Source organism: Panulirus ornatus, chromosome 4 (assembly GCF_036320965.1).
Source record: "Panulirus ornatus isolate Po-2019 chromosome 4, ASM3632096v1, whole genome shotgun sequence".
NCBI classification, from domain to species: Eukaryota; Metazoa; Arthropoda; class Malacostraca; order Decapoda; family Palinuridae; genus Panulirus; species Panulirus ornatus.
Window position 1 is genome coordinate 7040589 of NC_092227.1, and position 21051 is coordinate 7061639.

The 21051-nt window shown below is 48.2% G+C and overlaps 1 protein-coding gene across 1 annotated transcript in view; it reads right to left on the reverse strand.

The window, feature by feature from the left end:
• Positions 1–21051, reverse strand: part of LOC139765540 (uncharacterized) — a 470248-nt gene that overhangs the window by 441427 nt on the left and 7770 nt on the right. The window contains exon 2 of the mRNA XM_071693078.1: positions 16844–17377. The gene's annotated coding sequence lies outside the window, so the exon portion shown is untranslated. The remainder of the gene's footprint in view (positions 1–16843; positions 17378–21051) is intronic.

Consider the following 21051-nt stretch of genomic DNA (forward strand, 5'->3'; position numbering starts at 1 on the left):
AAAATTAGTATATTCTTCTCAAGTTTGGTCCCCGCAAGTATAGAAGCCCATTGATTTAGTAGATAATATCCAGAGGAGGGCAACAAAGATGGTACATGAATTAAGAGAACTGAGTTACAGGGGAAAGGTTTAGAGGCCTTAGATATTCTCACCATGGAAGAGAGAATAGCAAAGGGGTGACCTGATCACAGCCTTTGATCTTTTTCATATGCTTGATGTCAATGAACAGTCCACCGAGAGAGGGTAAGGACAGAACAACTAGAGGCTGTAACACGAAACGAAGCAAGAAATGTTTTTAAGATAAGGACCGGAGGAAGTACATTTACAGAATAAGAATGATGGATGATTGGAAGAGAGTTATGAAAATGTTAACATAGAGAGCATACATATGTTTAAAAAGGTTGTATAAAGAGTGGGAGAAAAAAAAATCTAAAAAGTAGGACCCTACGACTCAGAGCTCCCCCTCCCTTCCTCCCCGTACAATACAAATAGTTGATTCTGCGGAGAAATTTCCGAAGCGAGAGACAGCATGGCTTTAGGGAAAGGAGGTCATGTGTAACTAACCCCCTGGAGATTTACGAGAGAGTGAGCTCAGTCTGGACAAAAGGGAAGGTTGGGTGGACGCTCTATATATGGAGTGGCATTTGACAGTGTACCACATATTAAGAAGCTGGCTCACCAGACAGGAATAAGAAGGAAAAATTCCTCGTTGGATATAAGATTATCACAGTGGGGAGGCGAACAAAAGACTCATGTCACATGAGCCATTTCCAAATGGTTTTATGTTACCTGCGGAGTGCCACAGGGTACGGTTCTGCGACCACCACTCTTCTTGATGTACATCAGTGACTTGCCTGAGGGGATGAACTCATACCTGAACATGTTTGCAGATGATGCAAGGATCATGAAGAAAGTGAAACAGCGAGGAAGAGTGCAACAGCTTATAAGGGAACCTAAACAGACTCCAAAGTTGGTCTGAAATTCAACCCGCGCAAATGCAAAAAAAAAATGAGGATGGGATAAAGCGAACGACGGCTCATTATGAATACGACTTAGCAGGAAATAAGCTTCAAGATTCTGTGTGTGATGGGGTAAATCTGGGAGTAGACGTCGTCCCTAACTTGTCGCCAGAGCCACATATCAGGAGAATTGCTAAGGAGACAAACTGTCTGCTAAAAAATGTCAGCAAAGCTTTCACGTATATGGATGAAGAAATATTTAGTATGCATATCTCACATGAGGACAAAATTAGAATATGCCTCTCAGGTTTGGTCACCGCACCTAAAGAAGCACAAAGAACTCATGAAAAAGGTCCAGGCAGTAAAGATGGTACTGGAATTACGAGAGCTAAGCAACAGGGAGAGGCTAGGTAGGCTGTAAATCGATCCGTCTTGTTACAGAGAAGACTGAGGGGTGATGTGATCAGGCGTTTGGACGATTTTTGCAAGGAAGTAGTGCAAATGAGTGGGAGATGTATAAAAGAAAGCAGCAGGAGGTCAAGAGAAAGGTGCAAGAGGTGAAAAAGAAGGCAAATGAGAGTTGGGGTAGGAGAGTATCATTAGATTTTAGGGAAAATAAAAAGATGTTTTGGAAGGAGGTAAATGAAATGCCTTTAGGTTTCGAAAGAGGAAAATGAAGTGGATAGAGGACGGCACTTTGAGAGATGTAAAGAGAGAGCAACCAGAGGATATGGCATGAAGTAAATAAGAAACTAGTAAATAAGGAGGTAAAGAAATTCTTCCGTAGTATAAGAGTGGAGGATGAATAGAAGAGATTGACTGTGGACATGGTTAATGCAGACAACATACATAAATTCAAGAGGTTGTGAGATAGCTGAGTGTGTTCCAGGGATGGGGCCCCACGAGGGTAAAACTCCTTCCCTGCACAGTACAAATATTTAGTCACACACACACACACACACACACACACACACACACACACACACACACACACACACACACACACACGCACACACACTATCAACTAGAAAGTTTCAGATCAATGCAGATAAAAGAGAACAAGTAAGAGAAAGAGAAACAGAGATGATAACTTACAAAAAGAGCGACTCATGTGAACAAAGACCAACCAAGGAAGACAGTAAAGTTGTGGCGAGGTTGTTGTGAGGCTGTGGTGAGGCTGTGGTGAAACTGTGGTGAAGCTATTATGAGGCTGTGGTAAAGCTGTGGTGAGGCTATGGTGAGGCTATGGTGAGGCTGTGGTGAGGCTGTGGTGAGGCTGTGGTGAGGCTATGATGAAGCTGTGACGACGCTGTAGTGAGGATATGATGAGGCCGTGATTGAGGCTGTGGTGAGGATGTGGTCTGGCCGTTGTGAAGCTGTGGTCAGGTGCTGGCCAAGCTGTGGCCATGCTGTGGTCAGGCTGTGGCTATGCTGTGGTCAGGCTGTGGCTATGCTGTGGTCAGGCTGTGGCCAGGCTGTATCAGATAAGAAACCCAACTGCAGTAAGAGAGACACAGGTAAAGCCACCATTAGTGGTGAGTGAGGGAGGGAGGTGGAGAGTGAACAGAGCGAGGGAGGCCAAGGCTCGGGGCAGCGAGAGGTCTTGGCGTAAGTTGGTCAGGTAAGGTGAGGTGAGGGAGGAGGAGGAGGAGGAGGATGGGGGTCGTGAGAAGAGGGAGGGAGCGTGAGGGTGAGGGGAGGGAAGGGGGAACGGGTCACGACCAGCAGGGTGACGACCACCAACACCCACAGAAAAAAAAAGTACCCACAAGGACCTCCCTTTTTTCCCCCCCCCACACCCCACTCCCTCTCCCTATTTCATTCTCCCTATACCCTCTCACCTCTCCTCTCTCTCTCTCTCTCTCTCTCTCTCTCTCTCTCTCTCTCTCTCTCTCTCTCTCCCTCCCTGGCTGTCGGGCGACCGTGCCCCTACACCCAAGGCTCGAACCCTCCGCCCGGCACAGTAAGGACGTGGATGGGTTCACCAGCTGGTTTACCTGTCATGATCATCATCATTATCATTACCCAGGGCTTCTGCCGCTAGTCTGCTACCACCAGTCCACAGGCCAACCACAGACGAACGATCCTTACCAAAACTCCCTACGCCTCTCCTCTATCTGACGTGTCTCTCTCCCTAAGCCTCCCTCCTCTGATGTGTCTGTCTGTGTATCTTAATCTCCTCTTGTATCTTATTCTCTTCTGATACAGAGCTGGCTTTCCTTACTTCTTCATCTTTCCATCTAGAGTCATGGAGGCACCAAACTGTATCGTCCTTTAGCGCACCCCAGTTCCTAGATACTTCAGCTCTGCCTGTATGTCAAGGTCACATGGTTCACCTCCACATTGGACGGAAGGAAGCCTATGTTCCTCCCCAGTAACCTAACGAAAGCCTAATCACCAAGTGCTACTATACAAACCACTCTCATGTAACTATGGCATAATCTTCATATGTCACTGTAACGATTACCATCATGTTTTATAGACATTCACCTGAATCTGTCTTCAATAGTCTTGAGGTAAACGTCACATACGATTTCGAATGTCATTTCCCTCTGTTTCAGGTCAGACAGAAGTGTTTACGATACCGTCGTCTTTTTTTCTTTTTTTAACCTTCTTTCTTTCTTTACTTCCACCGCTAAGTTCAGGAACTTTACATCGACGTACCTTTCCTACAAGCTGCCACCCGACTCTTTTGAAAAGCCACAGGTTTTTCCACTTCTTCAAAAATTCTGAGACTACGTTACCTCTTCTCTCCTCATATCTTTACCTCTTCAGCCCCACCTCTCTTTCCGTGATTCACCTGAGATCTGGCCTCGCTGAGAACTTGTATCCGTGACTGGAGCCCTCCACGTACAAAGACGAAGATCGACTCACCAAAGATAATACAAAAGGTTTATTTCATGATGATCTTAATATGTTTCTTGTCTTGAACCAGTTCATATACAGTAGGAATGATACTCAATCCCTTTCTAGGGTTACATATAGTACGTACGGATGCAGGGAGCCTTTGGAATCCTACAGTTTAAAAGGGTCACACTTACATCGCGCCATCACAACATTGCGTTTCTGTATATGTAGAGGTGACGTAACCGGGTATGACGGGGTATAGCGTGGATGACGTACATGGGTGTGGCGGGGTATGGCGCGGGTGGCGTACATGGGTATGGCAGGGTATAGCATAGGTGACGTACACGGGTATAGTGGGTTATTGCGTGGGTGAGGGAGGTATAGCGTAGGTGAGAGAGATACAACTGAGTATAGTGTGGGTGACGATGATATAACGGGGTATAGCGCGGGTGAGAGAGGTGCAACAGGGTATGAAATGCGTGGGTGCGGGAGGTATAGCGGGGTATAACGTGGGTGGGGGGAGGTATAGCGGGGTATAGCGTGGGTAAGGGTCGTATAGCGGGTTACAGCGAGGGTGATGATGTAACCGGATATAAGAAGCGTGAGGGTGGAGTGCTGGGCTATAGCGGGAATTTGTTTGAGGTGCTGGACATATTCCCAAAGGTTTTAAATCTCCCGTTAAGCAAAGACAGAATTTGTTGCACTGTTACCACAAGGCTTCCCCGGCTGACCATAATACTTCTGGCTATCAGAGTTACCACAAGGCTTCCCCGGCTGACCATAATGCTTCCGGCTATCACTGAGTCATGGAAAGCAAAACTCACGTGAGAATATATTCCTTTGTCCCTCAAGGCAAGGTATACTAGCGAAAGCAGTCGAGACAAGCATATAGATAACTTAAAGTATAGTTATTGCTTTATAGTCTGCACGTCTGTCTGTGTGTCTGTCCGTCCGTAATGGGCAGTGGTTGATTTAAAGATCCGATCATTGACTAGGCTGAAACTTTCCAAGACATCAGGCAAAGTTTTGAGGTTCCTCATGAGTATGAGATCAAGTGTGAGGCAAGGGGAGGAAGTGTGTGTGTGTGTGTGTGTGTGTGTGTGTGTTTGTGTGTGTGTGTGTGTGTGTGTGTGGAGGAGGGGGGGATCAGGGGAATAGTATGAACTCAAAATATGTTTGTGAATAAGAAAATGAATATCATTTATTTCCCTAAAAGGCCAGTGATGGGATATGGCTATGAGTTGTTGGGTTTAATGTATAATCACCTGTTTTTCTTGATTGTTAAGGAAGAAATCATAACCCACAAGCTAAACTAATAAGACACAACCCAGTATATTTGCTGGTTTACGGGACACCATCGACCAACATACTTACATCAACTCATCCATGACCCAAATGCCTTGACGAGGAAGGGTTTGGCTTCGACCCCACTGCTCAGACAACGCTGGACCTGACAACGAAGCCAGGTGGGAATAACGGGTCATCTTGACAACAAAGCCAGGTGGGGATGATAACGGGTCATCCTGACAACGAAGCCAGGTGGGGATGATAACGGGTCATCTTGACAACAAAGCCAGGTGGGGATGATAACGGGTCATCCTGACAACGAAGCCAGGTGGGGATGATAACGGGTCATCCAGACAACGAAGCCAGGTGGGGATGATAACGGGTCACATTGACAACGAAGCCAGGTGGGGATGATAACGGGTCATCCTCACAACGAAGCCAGGTGGGGATGATAACGGGTCATCCTCACAACGAAGCCAGGTGGGGATGATAACGGGTCATCCTGAAAACGAAGCCAGGTGGGGATGATAACGGGTCACCTTGACAACGAAGCCAGGTGGGGATGATAACGGGTCATCCTCACAACGAAGCCAGGTGGGACGATAACGGGTCATCCTGACAACGAAGCCAGGTGGGGATGATAACGGGTCATCCCCAAACACCCAGCCATCAACCACCAACGAAAACTAAAAACACATGTTTCCATTAACTTAAATCCTGGAAATCATTCGTTACTGACACCCTCCCATTATGGTCACATGAGCAAAACCCATCGCTATAGGTGACCAAGTCAGCGTCGTTGCTAGTTCGCTAAGTCACATGAGCAAACACATCGCTATAGGTGACCAAGTCAGCGTTGCTAGTTCGCTAAGTCACATGAGCAAAACACATCGATATAGGTGACCAAGTCAGCGTCGTTGCTAGTTCGCTAAGTCACATGAGCAAAACCCATCGCTATAGGTGACCAAGTCAGCGTCGTTGCTAGTTCGCTAAGTCACATGAGCAAAACATATCGCTATAGGTGACCAAGTCAGCGTCGTTGCTAGTTCGCTAAGTCTTCGTCGCTTCTCATTTCCTACGCTTATCTAGAGTCTTTCACCACGACCGTAGCAGGAAGAGCTAGTCCACCTCATCTGCGTCCCCAAGACCTGACACACGTACAGGGTCAGGTCTTTTTCCTTCCTTGACTCGAAGGGGAAAAAAAAAGATAACTGGGTTAAATTTAAGTTACATCCGGTTAACTGATAATTTCTTTATTCTAAATTGCTTGATGTGAGATTACTTGTGACCTTACCTATGTGAACAGGAACTGGAAGGAAAAATATATTCTTGAGGACTAGGAAATTGATATATATATATATATATATATATATATATATATATATATATATATATATATATATATATATATATATATATATATATATATATATATATATCTTTCTTTCATACTATTCGCCATTTCCCGCATCAGCGAGGTAGCGTTAAGAACAGAGGACTGGGCCTTTGAGGGAATATCCTCACCTGGCTCCCTTCTCTGTTCCTTCTTTTGGAAAATTGAAAAAAACGAGTGGGGAGGATTTCCAGCCACCCGCTCCCTCCCCTTTTAGTCGCCTTCTACGACACGCAGGGAATACGTGGGAAGTATTCTTTCTCCCCTATCCCCTGTATATATATATATATATATATATATATATATATATATATATATATATATATATATATATATATATATATATATATATACAGTAGAAATCACGTATAATTGCCACACGATGTCTAATCTACTACGATTCTGATGATTACCACTGATTTAATTTAATGACATGATAATCTCCTGTCGTTGCTACACATAGGTGTGTCAGGGGGTGTGGGAGAACCCCGTGACCATCTCTCATTAATAATAATTATAATAATAATAATGTTAATGATAATAATGATGATAATCATAATGATGATGATAATAATGATATTAATAATAATGATAATAATAATGATAATAATGATGATAATAATAATGATAATAATAATGATAATAATGATAATGATAATAATAATAATTATAATAATAATGATAATAATGATGATGATGATAAGACGAAGAAGAAGAAGAAGAAGAAGAAGAAGAAGAAGAAGAAGAAGAAGAGAAAGAAGAAGAAGAAGAAGAAGAAGAAGAAGAAGAAGAAGAAGAAGAAGAAGAAGAAGAAGGAGAAGAAGAAGGAGAAGAAGAAGAAGAAGAAGAAGAAGAAGAAGAAGAAGAAGAGAAAGAAGAAGAAGAGAAAGAAGAAGAAGAAGAAGAAGAAGAAGAAGAAGAAGAAGAAGAAGAAGAAGAAGAAGAAGAAGAAGAAGAAGAAGAAGAAGAAGAAGAAGAAGAAGAAGAAGAAGAAGAAGAAGAAGAAGAAGAAGAAGAAGAAGAAAGAAAGAAAGAAAAAAGAAAAAGACTGGTTATATTAGAGGTAATAATGCCTGTCATGTTATAGACGACCCAACCGTGGGATCCAGCCATCCCAAGGGACACAACGCTTGGCTGGCCTGTGACTGAACCCTTCCCTAGCCCCAGTGTCTGCGACACATGAAGGTTCCCATAGAACAGCGTCAGGGTCGCGTGGGGTTAATGCGTGTGTCGGGTAAGGGCCCCGCCCCTGGGAAAGCTCTGCCGCGCCCCCCTTCCCCACCTTTTACCCAACCCTCCCACACACACCCCCACCTCAACACATAAATCCCGCGTGTAATAACCTGACGGAGGCGAGGGTGACCGTGCCTCAACCCTACGACAGAATCTAATGTTATTACTCTTTTTTCTTTTTCTGACCTGCCGGATTCTCATTTGTATTCATGCGAAAAACTTGCATTTGATGTGAGAGGCGGGGAGGGTGTGGTGTGGTGTAGGAAGGTGTGAGTGATAGACGTGGACATTCTCTCTCTCTCTCTCTCTCTCTCTCTCTCTCTCTCTCTCTCTCTCTCTCTCTCTCTCTCTCTCTCTCTCTATCTATCTATCTATCTATCTATTTGTCTATCTATCTCTATCCCTCTCTCTCTCTCTCTCTCTCTCTCTCTCTCTCTCTCTCTCTCTCTCTCTCTTTGCCTTATCATATGTCAGGCCATCTCTGGAAGGAGGCGTACACGAGAACCCATCATCCACCCAGCACTGATAACTTTACAAGAACTGTGTTCTAAAATATCAAAGCGAGCGAGAGCACGCCAGGAGGGAGATTAGATAAGCAAGGATGGTTATTCTTACTCTCTCTCTCTCTCTTTCCACTCTCTCTCTCTCTCTCTCTCTCTCTCTCTCTCTCTCTCTCTCTCTCTCTCTCTCTCTCTCTCTCTCTCTCTGGGGTGACTGTCACTCCACACACCCACAGTTCCCTTCCCCTAAGGTGAGTGAGAGTCACCTCTCCCCTACAAATCCCCCACAGTTTTCTCTTCCCTGGGGTGAAGGTCGTCCACGACCATCCCTGCCCCAAAAGGAGCCCTACTTTACCCTGCTTCCTACATGGAGCGCAGTCTCAACGCTGTAGGAGGCTCGTGACGTGGTCACTAAAAAGAAGTCTACGGTGAGAGAGGACCTCCCTACGGGTACGTGAGAGGAGCTTTCCCCTGAGAGACAGGGCTAGCGCGTGGCGCTCGCCGCAGAGAGAGAGAGAGAGAGAGAGAGAGAGAGAGAGAGAGAGAGAGAGAGAGAGCCACACTGGTCAGGTTCAGTTATGTCAGGCGGTGATGTTGTGGTGAGTCTTCGGGGTCTCCCCTTGGTCGAGCCCTGGGTCTGAGAGGCTGAGGATGAGGCCAAGTTATGGCTCCAAAGGGAGGAAGGAGGAGGGCCCATCGCTCTGCCCCAGAGCTGAGGAGGGCCCATGTAGGTAAACCTGAGGGTAGAGGCACGACAGGCAACGGCTAAGGTCGTGTGAAGACCACAAGAAAACTCACTCGAGTTGGCAGTGCAGTTGCAGATTTCTCTCTCTCTCTCTCTCTCTCTCTCTCTCTCTCTCTCTCTCTCTCTCTCTCTCTCTCTCTCTCTCTCTCCCCGGCATCACCCTCAGGTCTTCAAGAAAGTCGTACACGCCCCCACCTTTAAAAGGTAGGGTTCCCACTCCTTCCAAAATACCTTATGCCATCTTTTTCCTTCTCTCTTTTAACTTCTTAGTATTCGTGGAACTGTTTATGATCAAGGCCGGGTGGCCTCGATGAGGAATTTCGTCCAAACTTACAAGAAAGATAACTGTATTGGTGAAGACAAATATTCAGCGGCACAGCGTCCCACTACAAGGAAGACAAATATTCAGCGGTACAGAGGACTGGAACAACAAAGACAAAAATTCAGCGGCACAAAGTCCTGCTACAAGAAAGACAAATATTCAGTGGTACAAGTCCTCCAACAAATATACGCTTCACGAAGACGCACTTGACCCTGGACGCAGGTGAGCCTGTGGCGGGACCTTAGCTGAAACATCAGAGATATCTGAGCCCCCCCTGAGCACGTTGACCCATGAGCACAAGAGTCAGGTCAAAGGTCATCACCGTAGTGTCTATGGGTCGTACTGTGGTGGTTCTCAAGGGTCGTATCCTGGTGCTGGAAGGGAGGAGGAGGGGGATGATGTGCTATCGTGTTGAAGGATAGTTCTTGTGTTCGAGCGTCGTATCGTGTTACACAAAGGTCACCTGGTCGTGCTCAAGGGTCACCTCGTTGTGCTCAAGGGTCACCTGGTCGTGCTCAAGGGTCACCGGGTCGTGCTCAAGGGTCAACTCGTCGTGCTCAAGGGTCACCGGGTCGTGCTCAAGGGTCAACTCGTCGTGCTCAAGGGTCAACTCGTCGTGCTCAAGGGTCACCTCGTCGTGCTCAAGGGTCACCTCGTCGTGCTCAAGGGTCAACTCTTCGTGCTCAAGGGTTGTAACGTCATGCTCAAGCGTTTCACCGTAGCACGACTTGGTGTCAGACAAAGTAGAGAGGTGGCAGGTTAATGGGAACAAGACGACGATGTCACTCGTGTGACCTCAGGAGGAGGAGGGTGTGTGTGAAGGCACAAGGAGTTCCCACAACTCGAAGTCAGTCATAATTCTAATGGGTGTCAACACTGCTTCGACTCTGCTTTCGACACTGCTTCGACACTGCCTCGATCAGCGAGACATGTACGGTTCATGAAGCCTCACTCACGCTCTGCCCTCAGGCTGGGTGTCTTCTGGTAGGGGTGGGAGTGGGGGAGGAGAGACCGGGGACATTCATGTCACCATCTGTCTGTCTTCATTTACTTTTATTTACAGGTGGTCAGGGGAGTGGGGAGCCAGCTTTCTCTACAGGTGATCAAGGGGAGTGGGGAGCCAACTTTCTCTACAGGTGGTCAGGGGAGTGGGGAGCCAGCCTTCTCTACAGGGGATCAAGGGGAGTGGGGAGCCAGCTTTCTCTACAGGTGGTCAGGGGAGTGGGATGCCAGCTTTCTCTACAGGGGATCAGGGGAGTGGGGAGCCAACTCTCTCTACAGGGGATCAGGGGAGTGGGGAGCCAACTTTCTCTACAGGGGATCAGGGGAGTGGGGAGCCAACTTTCTCTACAGGGGATCAGGGGAGGGGAAAGCCAGCTTTCTCTACAGGGAATCAGGGGAGGGGAAAGCCAGCTTTCTCTACAGGGGATCAAGTGAGGGGAACTATATTTACAGGTGAGCTGGTGGGAAGTTTTTTACAAGTGGTCTGGAGAAGGAAGAATTGATTTACAGATACACTGGGGAGGAGAGCTTTATTTACAGATAAGCTGGGAAGGTTGGGCTATATTTACAGGTGAACTAAGAAGGGGGGGAACTTTATTTACATATGAGCTGAGGAGGGGGAACTTTATTTACAGGTGAGCTACGAGGGGAGAACTTTATTTACAGGTGAGCTACGGAAGGGGAACTTTACTTACAGGTGAGCTGAGTAAGGGAGGGGAAGGGGGATTTCTCTCAACTGATCAGGCCATTTTCCATAGTGGATTTGAGTAAGCTTTCTCTAGATGTAATATGGAGAGCTTTCTCCGAAGCTGAAGCTGATCTCTATACAGTTGACCCGGAGGAAACTTTCTCTACAGCTGGTCCGAGGAGGATTTTCTTCATAAGCAGGAGAGGGGAATTTCCTCGAAACCTAACTTGGGGAGCTTTCTCTAAATGTAGACGAAAGAGCTTTCTTTCAAGCTAACTCTGGGAGCTTTTCCCTACAGCTGGTCTTGGAATCTCTCTCTCTCTCTCTCTCTCTCTCTCTCTCTCTCTCTCTCTCTCTCTCTCTCTCTCTCTCTCTCGCCAATCGACAAGAGCTTCGTCGACTGTGACCCTATTTAGAGCAGATCCCATCGGACCCTACCTGGAAAACCCTTTGCAGATACACGAGACCCCAAAGATGAACTTTCCTCACAGGTGAGTAGCGAAAGCTTTCTCTGCTGATAATTCGTATTATTTTTCTTAATAGCTGATCCGAGAGACAAGGTCTGCCTGGAAGTGATTCAGAGGAATTTCTCTGCTGTAGATCCAGGCCAGATGGCGACGTCTCGTGTGACATGTAGATTAATTCCTGTGTTTTCAGCCGGCCAGCGGGTCAGGGTTCTTCTTGCGTTGTAGTCTTCAGGTTTCCCCAATCTTCTCTTGACTTCAGCTGGCCTCACAGTTCTTCATCCATCAGCCTTACAGTTCTTCGTCCCTCAGTCTCATAGTTCCTCGTCCCCTTTACCTTCAGCAGTCCTCATCGTTCCTCGTCCCTCAGCCTCACAGTTCCACGTCCTCCAGCCTCAGCAGACCTCACAGTTCCTCGTCATTCAGCCTCAGCAGACCTCACACTTCCTCGTCCCTCAGCCTCAGCAGACCTCACAGTTCCTCTTCCCTCAGCCTCAGCAGACCTCACAGTTCCTCTTCCCACAGCCTCAGCAGACCTCACAGTTCCTTGTCCTTCAGCCTCAGCAGACCTCACAGTTCCTCGTCCTTCAGCCTCAGCAGACCTCACAGTTCCTCGTCCTCCTCAATCTCAAAAGACCTTACAGTTTCTCGTCCTTCCCTCAAAGTTCCCCGTCTCACAGCTTCGGTCTGCCTCACAGTTCCTCGTCTTGCCTGGGGTCATCACCACCATCGTCCACCACAAGGAAGACACGGTACCCGCCACTCCACTCTCCCCGTCCACCAGGTTCACGTCATGCAGACCTCCCTGCCAGCCATCTTTGGACGGGTACAGTCTTACCTGCTTAATTACAGATAATTAACCTTGAGAAAAATGCGCCAACACCAACAAAAAAACGACACTCATTCCATCATGAGCTCAGCCTGGATGCCTAGCATACAGCATACACCGGGTGGGTTCCCTGCCTCAGAGAGAAATAAGCTTGCAGCTCAGATGAGTAACGTCCGAACGAAATTAACATTTGCTGATCCGCTGCTTCAGGTTCCGCTGTGTTGTTTCCAGGGTTCTGAACGCGACCGACCAGTGGAAGTAACCGTAACTACGTTACTCCTCAACCCTGAGGGAGGGAAGGGAAGGGAAGGGAAGGACTGACTGTCTGGCTCCTTTAAATCGTTCGTCTCTAACTGGAAGAATCTCATCCTCGTTTTTGTCATGATTTAGTTGGAGGCGAGGGTAGCTTGATGTGATGGATGCCTGGAGCTCCGATGATTAAAATACTTGTTTAAACATTAAGCCAAATTAGTTTTCGTTCCGATTTGGAAAAGTATTTGAACCCTGTATGTGCGGACATGCGTTCTCTGTTCACCAGAAGCTTTCGTACGTCCACTCCTGCGTTCTTTGTTCACCAGAAGCTTTCGTACGTCCGTTCATGCGTTCTCTGTTCACCAGAAGCTTTCGTACGTCCGCTCATGCGTTCTCTGTTCACCAGAAGCTTTCGTACGTCCACTCCTGCGTTCTTTGTTCACCAGAAGCTTTCGTACGTCCGTTCATGCGTTCTCTGTTCACCAGAAGCTTTCGTACGTCAACTCATGCGTTCTCTGTTCACCAGAAGCTTTCGTACGTCCGCTCATGCGGTCATCAAAACCAAGGGTCATGACGAACTCTATGATCTCACGTGTTCTTTCTTATGAAGAACACACTGGGAGGTTCTTGTGGTTTGTGGTGGTGGGGCTGGTGACGAGAGTGTAAGAGAGTGCCGCCTCTCCTCCCCGTAGTGACCCACGAAATGACGGAGGAAGTTAGGTAGAAAGGGGTCACGATGACCCCTCACTAAGGTTCAGGGGGTCGTTAACGGTCATATAAGTATGAGGTCATGTGTCCATCACGTCCATCAGAGAGTGTCGTCACAGAGTCTCTGACCTGGGATTTGACCGAGCCAGGAGTACAGATGGTGGCATGTAGGAGAAGGTAGAGGGAAAGAGTCCTTTAGTGTGGTTGGTGTGGTTATTGGTGGTGGTGGTGGTAGTGATATGGTAAGGGGACGTGCGCACCCTGGCCCATCTCCCACGTCACCTGCGGCCACTCCCACGTGTACACCATATAATCTGGAATTAAGGTGATTTATGTGGGATTACACGCTTAGCTGGGGATTCAGAACCATTCCCGGGTCGGCCGTAAGCGGCCTTGGTCGTGAGAAACACTATCGGCCGGAGGATTGCTTACGTCACGCCAATTTGTGGAGGCCTGAAACAAGTCGGTCTTCCCCAGCACCCTGGGTTTTACCTGCACCGTGGGTCTTCCCCAGCACCGTGGGTCTTCTTCAGCACCGTGGGTCTTCTTCAGCACCGTGGGTCTTATTTGTGGAGGCCTGAAACAAGTCGGTCTTCCCCAGCACCGTGGGTTTTACCTACACCGTGGATCTTCCCCAGCACCGGGGTCTTCTTCAATACCGTGGGTCTTCCCCAGCACCGTGGGTCTTCTTCAATACCGTGGGTCTTCCCCAGCACCGTGAGTCTTTCCCCAGCACCGTGGGTCTTCTTCAGCACCGTGGGTCTTCTTCAGCACCGTGAGTCTTTCCCCAGCACCGTGGGTCTTCTTCAGTACCGTGGGTCTTCTTCAGCACCGTGGGTCTTCTTCAGCACCGTGAGTCTTCCCCAGGACGGGATTATACTGCGCCGGGCCTGGCTGGGTTGGGGATGGCCGCCACAAGGTACTAATCCGATCATTAGTTGGTTTTACAGGAGCTGAGGCGTCCGCCACCACGACCTTGTTTGTTGGTCTCTAGATTTTATATACCACCGGAGGCTGGAGGTCCCGCACTCCTCCTCCAGCCAGAGATCCGGCCCGGAAATACTCAGACGTGTCGTTCAAGCAAAGTGATGGAGACATTGATGATTCTACGTGGTAAATACTTAATTCTACTGGACGCGTTAGATCACAGAGGTCAAGTTCGTCTTCATCGGCCAAAGGCAGCGTTTGTCACACACACACACACACACACACACACACACACACCGCAGCTCCCACACTCAGACTATGGTGAGGAACAGTCTGTGCCACGCACACACCACAGCTCCCACACTCAGGCTATGGTGAGGAGCAGTCTGTGCCACGCACACACCACAGCTCCCATACTTAGGCACTGGTGAGGAGCAGTCTGTGCCACATACACACCACAGTTCCCACACTCAGGCTGTGGTGAGGAACAGTCTGTACCACACATACACACACACACCACAGTGGCTCCCACACTCAGGCTATCGTGGGAAGCTACAGTCTCCAAGACCCACAGAACACGACAACCTCGTCCTCTCGTCCTTTTTGGGCTCCGTCACCACAGACGAGTCAAAGACGACAACAGATATAGCCTGACAGTTCATTAGCCTGCCGCTTGGCGTGACACACCGTAATCTTGTGCCGTTATGTCGAGTTGTGAGGGTCGCCTCATAATTACCACACGAAATGTGTCGTGATGAGTTCTAGCGTTCGTGTCGTAATTGCCAAACGAACTGTGGCATCACTAACACATAACTTGATTATGTGAGTGGTTGTCAGTAGAGAGAGGGTGAGGTAGGGGTGTGTGGAAGAGGCAAGGGTGGCATAGGATCAGGGGCGAAGGGTGAGTTAGGGTGGTTGAGGGTAAGTAGGGGTGTTGCTGGGGTGAGTAGGGGTGGTGGAGGGGTGACTAAGGGTGGTGGAGGATGAGTGGAGGTGGTGAAACTGTGAGTTGGGATGGTGGAGGGTGAGTGGAAGTGGTGGATGGGTGAGTGGATGTGAGGGAGGGTGAGTTGAGATGGTGGGGGGGTTAGTGGAAATGGTGGAAGGGTGAGTGGGGGTGCTGGAGAGTAAGTGCGGGTGGTGAGGGGTGAGTGGAGATGGTGGAAACTGATGAGAGGGTGGACTAGGATGGTGGAAACATGCGTAAGGTTGAGGAAGGGTAGGTGGGAGGGATGGAGAGTGAGTGAGAGTAGTGTAGGGCTGAGCGGGGCTGGTGAAAGGCTGGTGGGGTGATGAAGTGCTCATAGTTGGGGTGGAAGGAGGGCGAGTGGGAGTGGCAGTGGGACTAGATGCTAGCAGAGTGATGGAGGAGTTAGTGGAGGTCGTAAAGCGGTGGAGGTAGTAATATGGAAGAGGAGGACGTTGAGTGGTGGAGGAGGTAGTGATATGGGGGAGGAGATCGTAGAATGGAGAGGGAGGTAGCAATGTGAGGGTGGAGGTCGTGTAGTGGTGGAGGAGGTAGCAGAGTGGTGGAGGAGTGAGGTGAGTGACACACATACCCTCCCACACAACCGGTACGGAGGCAGGGCCAGGGGAGGGAGGGTGCTCCTGGTGAGCCCCACTGACGATGCCACACCTCACTTTTTCTTTTCTTTCGTAGTCAGCGAGGAACCGATGAGCCTGGCCAGGCAGGATAACGAGGAGAGACGTGTGGTGGTAGTTGTGGAGGGAGACATGTATGGTTGTAGGGTCTGTTGGCTCTCTTCCCTCACAACACCTCACCGGACCGACCTCTCCACACTCACACGTGCACAGTATTTCATCTCTGATATATTTTCACTTGACCGACCAAAAGATATGCTTATCAAGGCTCCTAGATGAAGAACAGGTCCTGAGACGCTGCAGTATATTAAAGCTGAAGTGAAATCTGTATTTACAACTTCGGATGAGAAATAAGACGGTAAGAAGAGAGTTTTTCTGTACCAATTACAAGCTGGGAACTCGCTACACAACAGCCAACGTTTCTATCACCCAATGAAAGCAAAATGTGACGACGCTATTTAGGGAAGCGTTACAGGATAATCTTGCTTTAAATCAAGTAACTTTTAACTTTACTATCATGCTTAGTGTCGTCAGTTTAAACAAAGTACAACGAAAATAATACATTTACAAGTTGAACATTAAAGGTTGACCTGTGACCGTGTGTGACGCATCTGGGGGCTACCAAGATCCTGACCTACTTTGTGGCAATAAGACCTCCTTACGTAGCCTGAGCTTTCTGGGGGCTACTAAAATCCTGGCCTACCTTGTGGCTATGAGACCTCCTTACGTAACCTGAGATTTCTGGGGGCTACTAGGATCCTGGCCTACCTTGAAGCTATAAGACCTCCTGACGTAGCCTGACGCATCTGAGGGCCACTAAGATCCTGGTCTACCTTGAGGCTATAAGACCTCCTAACGTAGCCTGGCGCATCTGAGGACCACTAAGACCCTGGTCTACCTTGAGACTACAAGACCTCCTGACGGAGCCAGAGACAACTTCGGGGGTAAACGAAGCTGCTTCTGCTACTGCAGACCTTAGCGTCCTGAGACTACCGAACGCTTGGAGAACCTCAGACCAATATATAGACCAATAGGGCCTGGTAACAGTCGTGACCCACCTGACCCCCATACGAGAGATGACTTACCTTAGACTGTTGTTGGAGACGTCAGGCGTGGAGCAGGTCAGGCTGCTGTTGACCAGAGGGCCACAAGGAAGGCCACCAGTGCCACGAGAGAGCCAACCAGGGTGAGGAGCAGAGCTACGCACACTCCGCGGGTCAGCAAAGTCTGGTGCATCACAGCTGCCTTGCTTGCAAACCTCACTCCCTTTTAGGTCAAGTCTTGAACGATATAACCAATCTAGGTCGCACTGTGTATCTGTTTTCCCTCCTCACAATACGGTACGTATTATTTTGCAACGTATGCAAATATGATTCAAAACACTGTACATCTTTGTTTGCATGAGGATCTTCACTCTCGATAGTGAATGGTGGTGAATGATAGTGAATATGAAAATGGAAAAAAAAAAAGATGTAATTTTCTTTTTTCAGTGTTCAAGACAGAGCGAGCGATGCTGAGGTAAGCTAGCGGGTGAGGGGCTAGCCTAGCCAGCAGGGAGGAGCCGTGTGGCACCGGCCGCTCCAGCAGAGTCTCCCCGAACTCCCACAGAGCCAAGGATCCTGCAAAGAAAACGGGATGTGTATCAGGACAAATTGAAGCTTCTCAAAATCACTTTTCATTTTTTTTTTTTTTCAGATGGTCTCATTTTTCTGACTTCTAGTTGTTGATAGTCACTTCATCCAACAACACAGTGTTGAAAACACCTACAAAAACCTATCATCACATGGTTATTGGAGGTCTATAAAGCTCTTATCCCCACTGGTCAGTATTTCAATATCCTTGTGTTGTCAGAGGCTACTGACAGGAGCTGGGGGGAGGCAAATTGGAACAGAGGAATAAGCCAAGTTCGGATTTCGAGGGTTTTGTCTGGGATATCTTAATGTACGTGCATGTACCTAATATGAGAAGAATGGAGAAATAGGTCTTATGTGCGATGAGGAGGAACTGGATGTTCTATCCCTGAGCGAAACTAAGATGAGAGGCGAGAGGGTAGACCAGCTCGGGAATGGTACAGGGTCAGTGAGAGGGTATGAATGGAACTATGGGGACTGAAGTGAGTCTGAAGGTTGAAGAGGTGGCTATGGTCTTGAGTGCATTAAAGAGCCTTTCGTGGAGGCTGAGACGCATTAAGGGAGGCATAGGAATATCAAAGAGCATGTGGAAGGAGAGGTCAATGTGTGTTTGGGCAATGCAAGAGATAGGTGTCATATGTAAGCGTCGTCTGATAGAGGGAGCTGATCACAGACTGCCGGAAATTTTTGGAAACATGAGAGAAACTGAGAGAGAGAAAAAACAAAAGACTTACAGAGATGATGATCTATGTGCCAGAGATGGAAGCCGAGGAGATGGTAGGGTTTAGGTGATGGGATATGAGAGCCTGAAATTCGTAATGGTGAGAGACGTGCATGGGATAGAATGAAATGGACCGATGTGGTATGTGGGGGGAGGGGGGGTCGACGTCCTATCAGTGGGTCGAGCCAGGGTATATGGAGTGATCAGTCTAGCCATGGAGTGGCCTGTGGAGCTTGGTGCTAGACTCTTGTTTCAGCACGCTTAATAAGATTACTAGACTAAATGTGTGTAAATGAGGCTGTTTTTCGCTTGTTTTTGATGCTACCTAGCTGAAATGGGATCAAGTAATGTGTATATATGTATATATATATATATATATATATATATATATATATATATATATATATATATATATATATATATATATATATATATATACATACGCTGATAACCACGAGAAAAAGTTCCCAAAGGGTTATCACCAAATGCTACATCACGCGCACCACTCTTGCGTGGTGTGTCTCGTTAGCTAGCCGCCTTCACATGACCGCCGTAAGCACTAGGAACGGTCAAGTCCCCGAACCCTTGCCCCACAACCGCACGTACGGCCGTGACATCCGCCGTGAGTGACGCCTGCAGAAGACCCTCTTGCTCTACTCGTCGTCCGTCACTTCCACCACCCACTTGCTCAACTCGTCCGCCACCTCCATCCACCCACCTCCTTTTATGAGTTTTGTCCTGGTTTGACGTCAAGACGCCACTCCTCGTAGCCCCGTGGGTGTACAACCCTTGAGGCTGTGATTTGGTAGAGAAAAAAGAATAAGGTTTCCCTTTCATCCTGTCGCTGTCCCAAAGCACCCTGCTGGTGTTGTGACTAGGTGGGTTGTGCCTACCACGTTCACAACCGATGGTTCTATATACAACATTACTGATGCTATCATTACTATCTCTTATACTATCACTCATACTATCACTACTATCACTTATACTATCAACTACTATCACTTATACTATTACTACTATCACTTATACCATCATTACTATCACTTATACTATCAACTACTATTACTTATACTATCAACTACTATCACTTATACTATCAACTACAATCACTTACACTATCAATACTTTTACTTAAACTATCACTACTATTCCTTATATTATCATTGATATCACTTATACTATCACTACTATCACTTACACTTTCACTACTATCACGTGTATCGTCACAGCTTCTACGATAACCACCATTTCTTTTGCATGTACCACCACCACACCACGTATATGAATGACCACTGCCACGTACACTACCACGAACACCACCTCTACTGACCCGTACACCAGCACTATGACCATGTACATCACCACTACCACACATACACACACACACACAAACCACCACCACCACCGTCACATACACAACACCGCTACCACGTACATAATCACAATCCCTGATATGATTCCACCACTACAGTTACCAGTACAACAACCAGCATCACTGCCGCTACCACAACTACCACAACCTGTTCTTCCCATCAATATCATCATCACACCAACACCACTCCCATCACCACAATTACAACCATCCTTCGCCACCCTCACAATTACCACTATCTACATCTATCATCCCTACAACCACAACCAGTACAGTCCTTACTATAAACGTCTTCACCGTAACTGTTTGCCCACTACAACCACAACCACAACCAGGGCCGTCCCTCCCACGCCAGCCAGCTGTATCCGGGCGGAGCCAGTGTTGCCTCCACGCCAGCCAGCTGTATCCAGGCGGAGCCAGTGTTGCCTCCACGCCAGCCAGTTGTATCCGGGCGGAGCCAGTGTTGCCTCCACGCCGGCCAGCTGTATCCGGGCGGAGCCAGTGTTGCCTCCACGCCAGCCAGCTGTATCCGGGCGGAGCCAGTGTTGCCTCCACGCCAGCCAGCTGTATCCGGGCGGAGCCAGCGTTTCCTCCGTCATCAACAGTAATCGCTGCTGCTGCATAAGGCTTGTCCCAGCAAGGTCTCGCCTTCCGTCCCTCGCCCAACAGATCATGAATTCACCCTCGACTGTAATTTTGCCTACGCTTCCCTCCCTCCGCTCCATCACACCATGAGTCTACGGTCTACCGCAAGAGACTGTAAGGTAACGTGATGATGTTAATGCTCTATGTTAAAAGGTAATGTTAGCATTTCTTTTATGATAACAGATACGCTAATGGTTGGGGGTTTTTCAGAGCTGAGCGGCCATTTGTGTGTTTTCAAAGTCGGGGAATGTCCCAGGAGAGAGAGAGAGAGAGAGAGAGAGAGAGAGAGAGAGAGAGAGAGAGAGAGGAGAGAGAGAGGATAGTGAGATAAAAAAAGAGAAGAAATCCTCTCTCTCTCTCTCTCTCTCTCTCTCTCTCTCTCTCTCTCTCTCTCTCTCTCTCTCTCTCTCTCTCTCTCTCGTACTCTATAACATCTGCATTCGTTCCCTCGCGCTTCCGCGTTCGCTCATCTGTATTTCTTTTTTAAAAGGAATTCACATTTCACGCCTGCTGCTCAGGGTTCCCTCGTAGCCTTATAATCCCCGCGTCATGAATTATACACGAAGACACATACATACTACGCTCACGTCACGACGCCGGCCAGGAAGCAGCTGAGGCGCGTGCACGAGGAGGAGGAGGAGGAGGAGGAGGAGTGTGGTAACTGTCCTGTGGGAGGAGGAGGTCCTCAACCCTCGTGGAGGACTTCCTGACAGTAGGAACTGAGGAGGGATGTCCAGCGGTGTCTTACGACTTTCAAGGGTTGCAGGAGGGGTGTCAGACGGTGTCCTAGGACCAGCAAGGGCCTGCGGGAGGGTGTCAGGTGTCCTACGACCAGCAAGGGATACATGAGGGGTGTCAGACGGTGTCCACGGCGAGCGAGGGTTGCAGGAAGGGTGTCAGACGGTGTCCACGACCAGGATG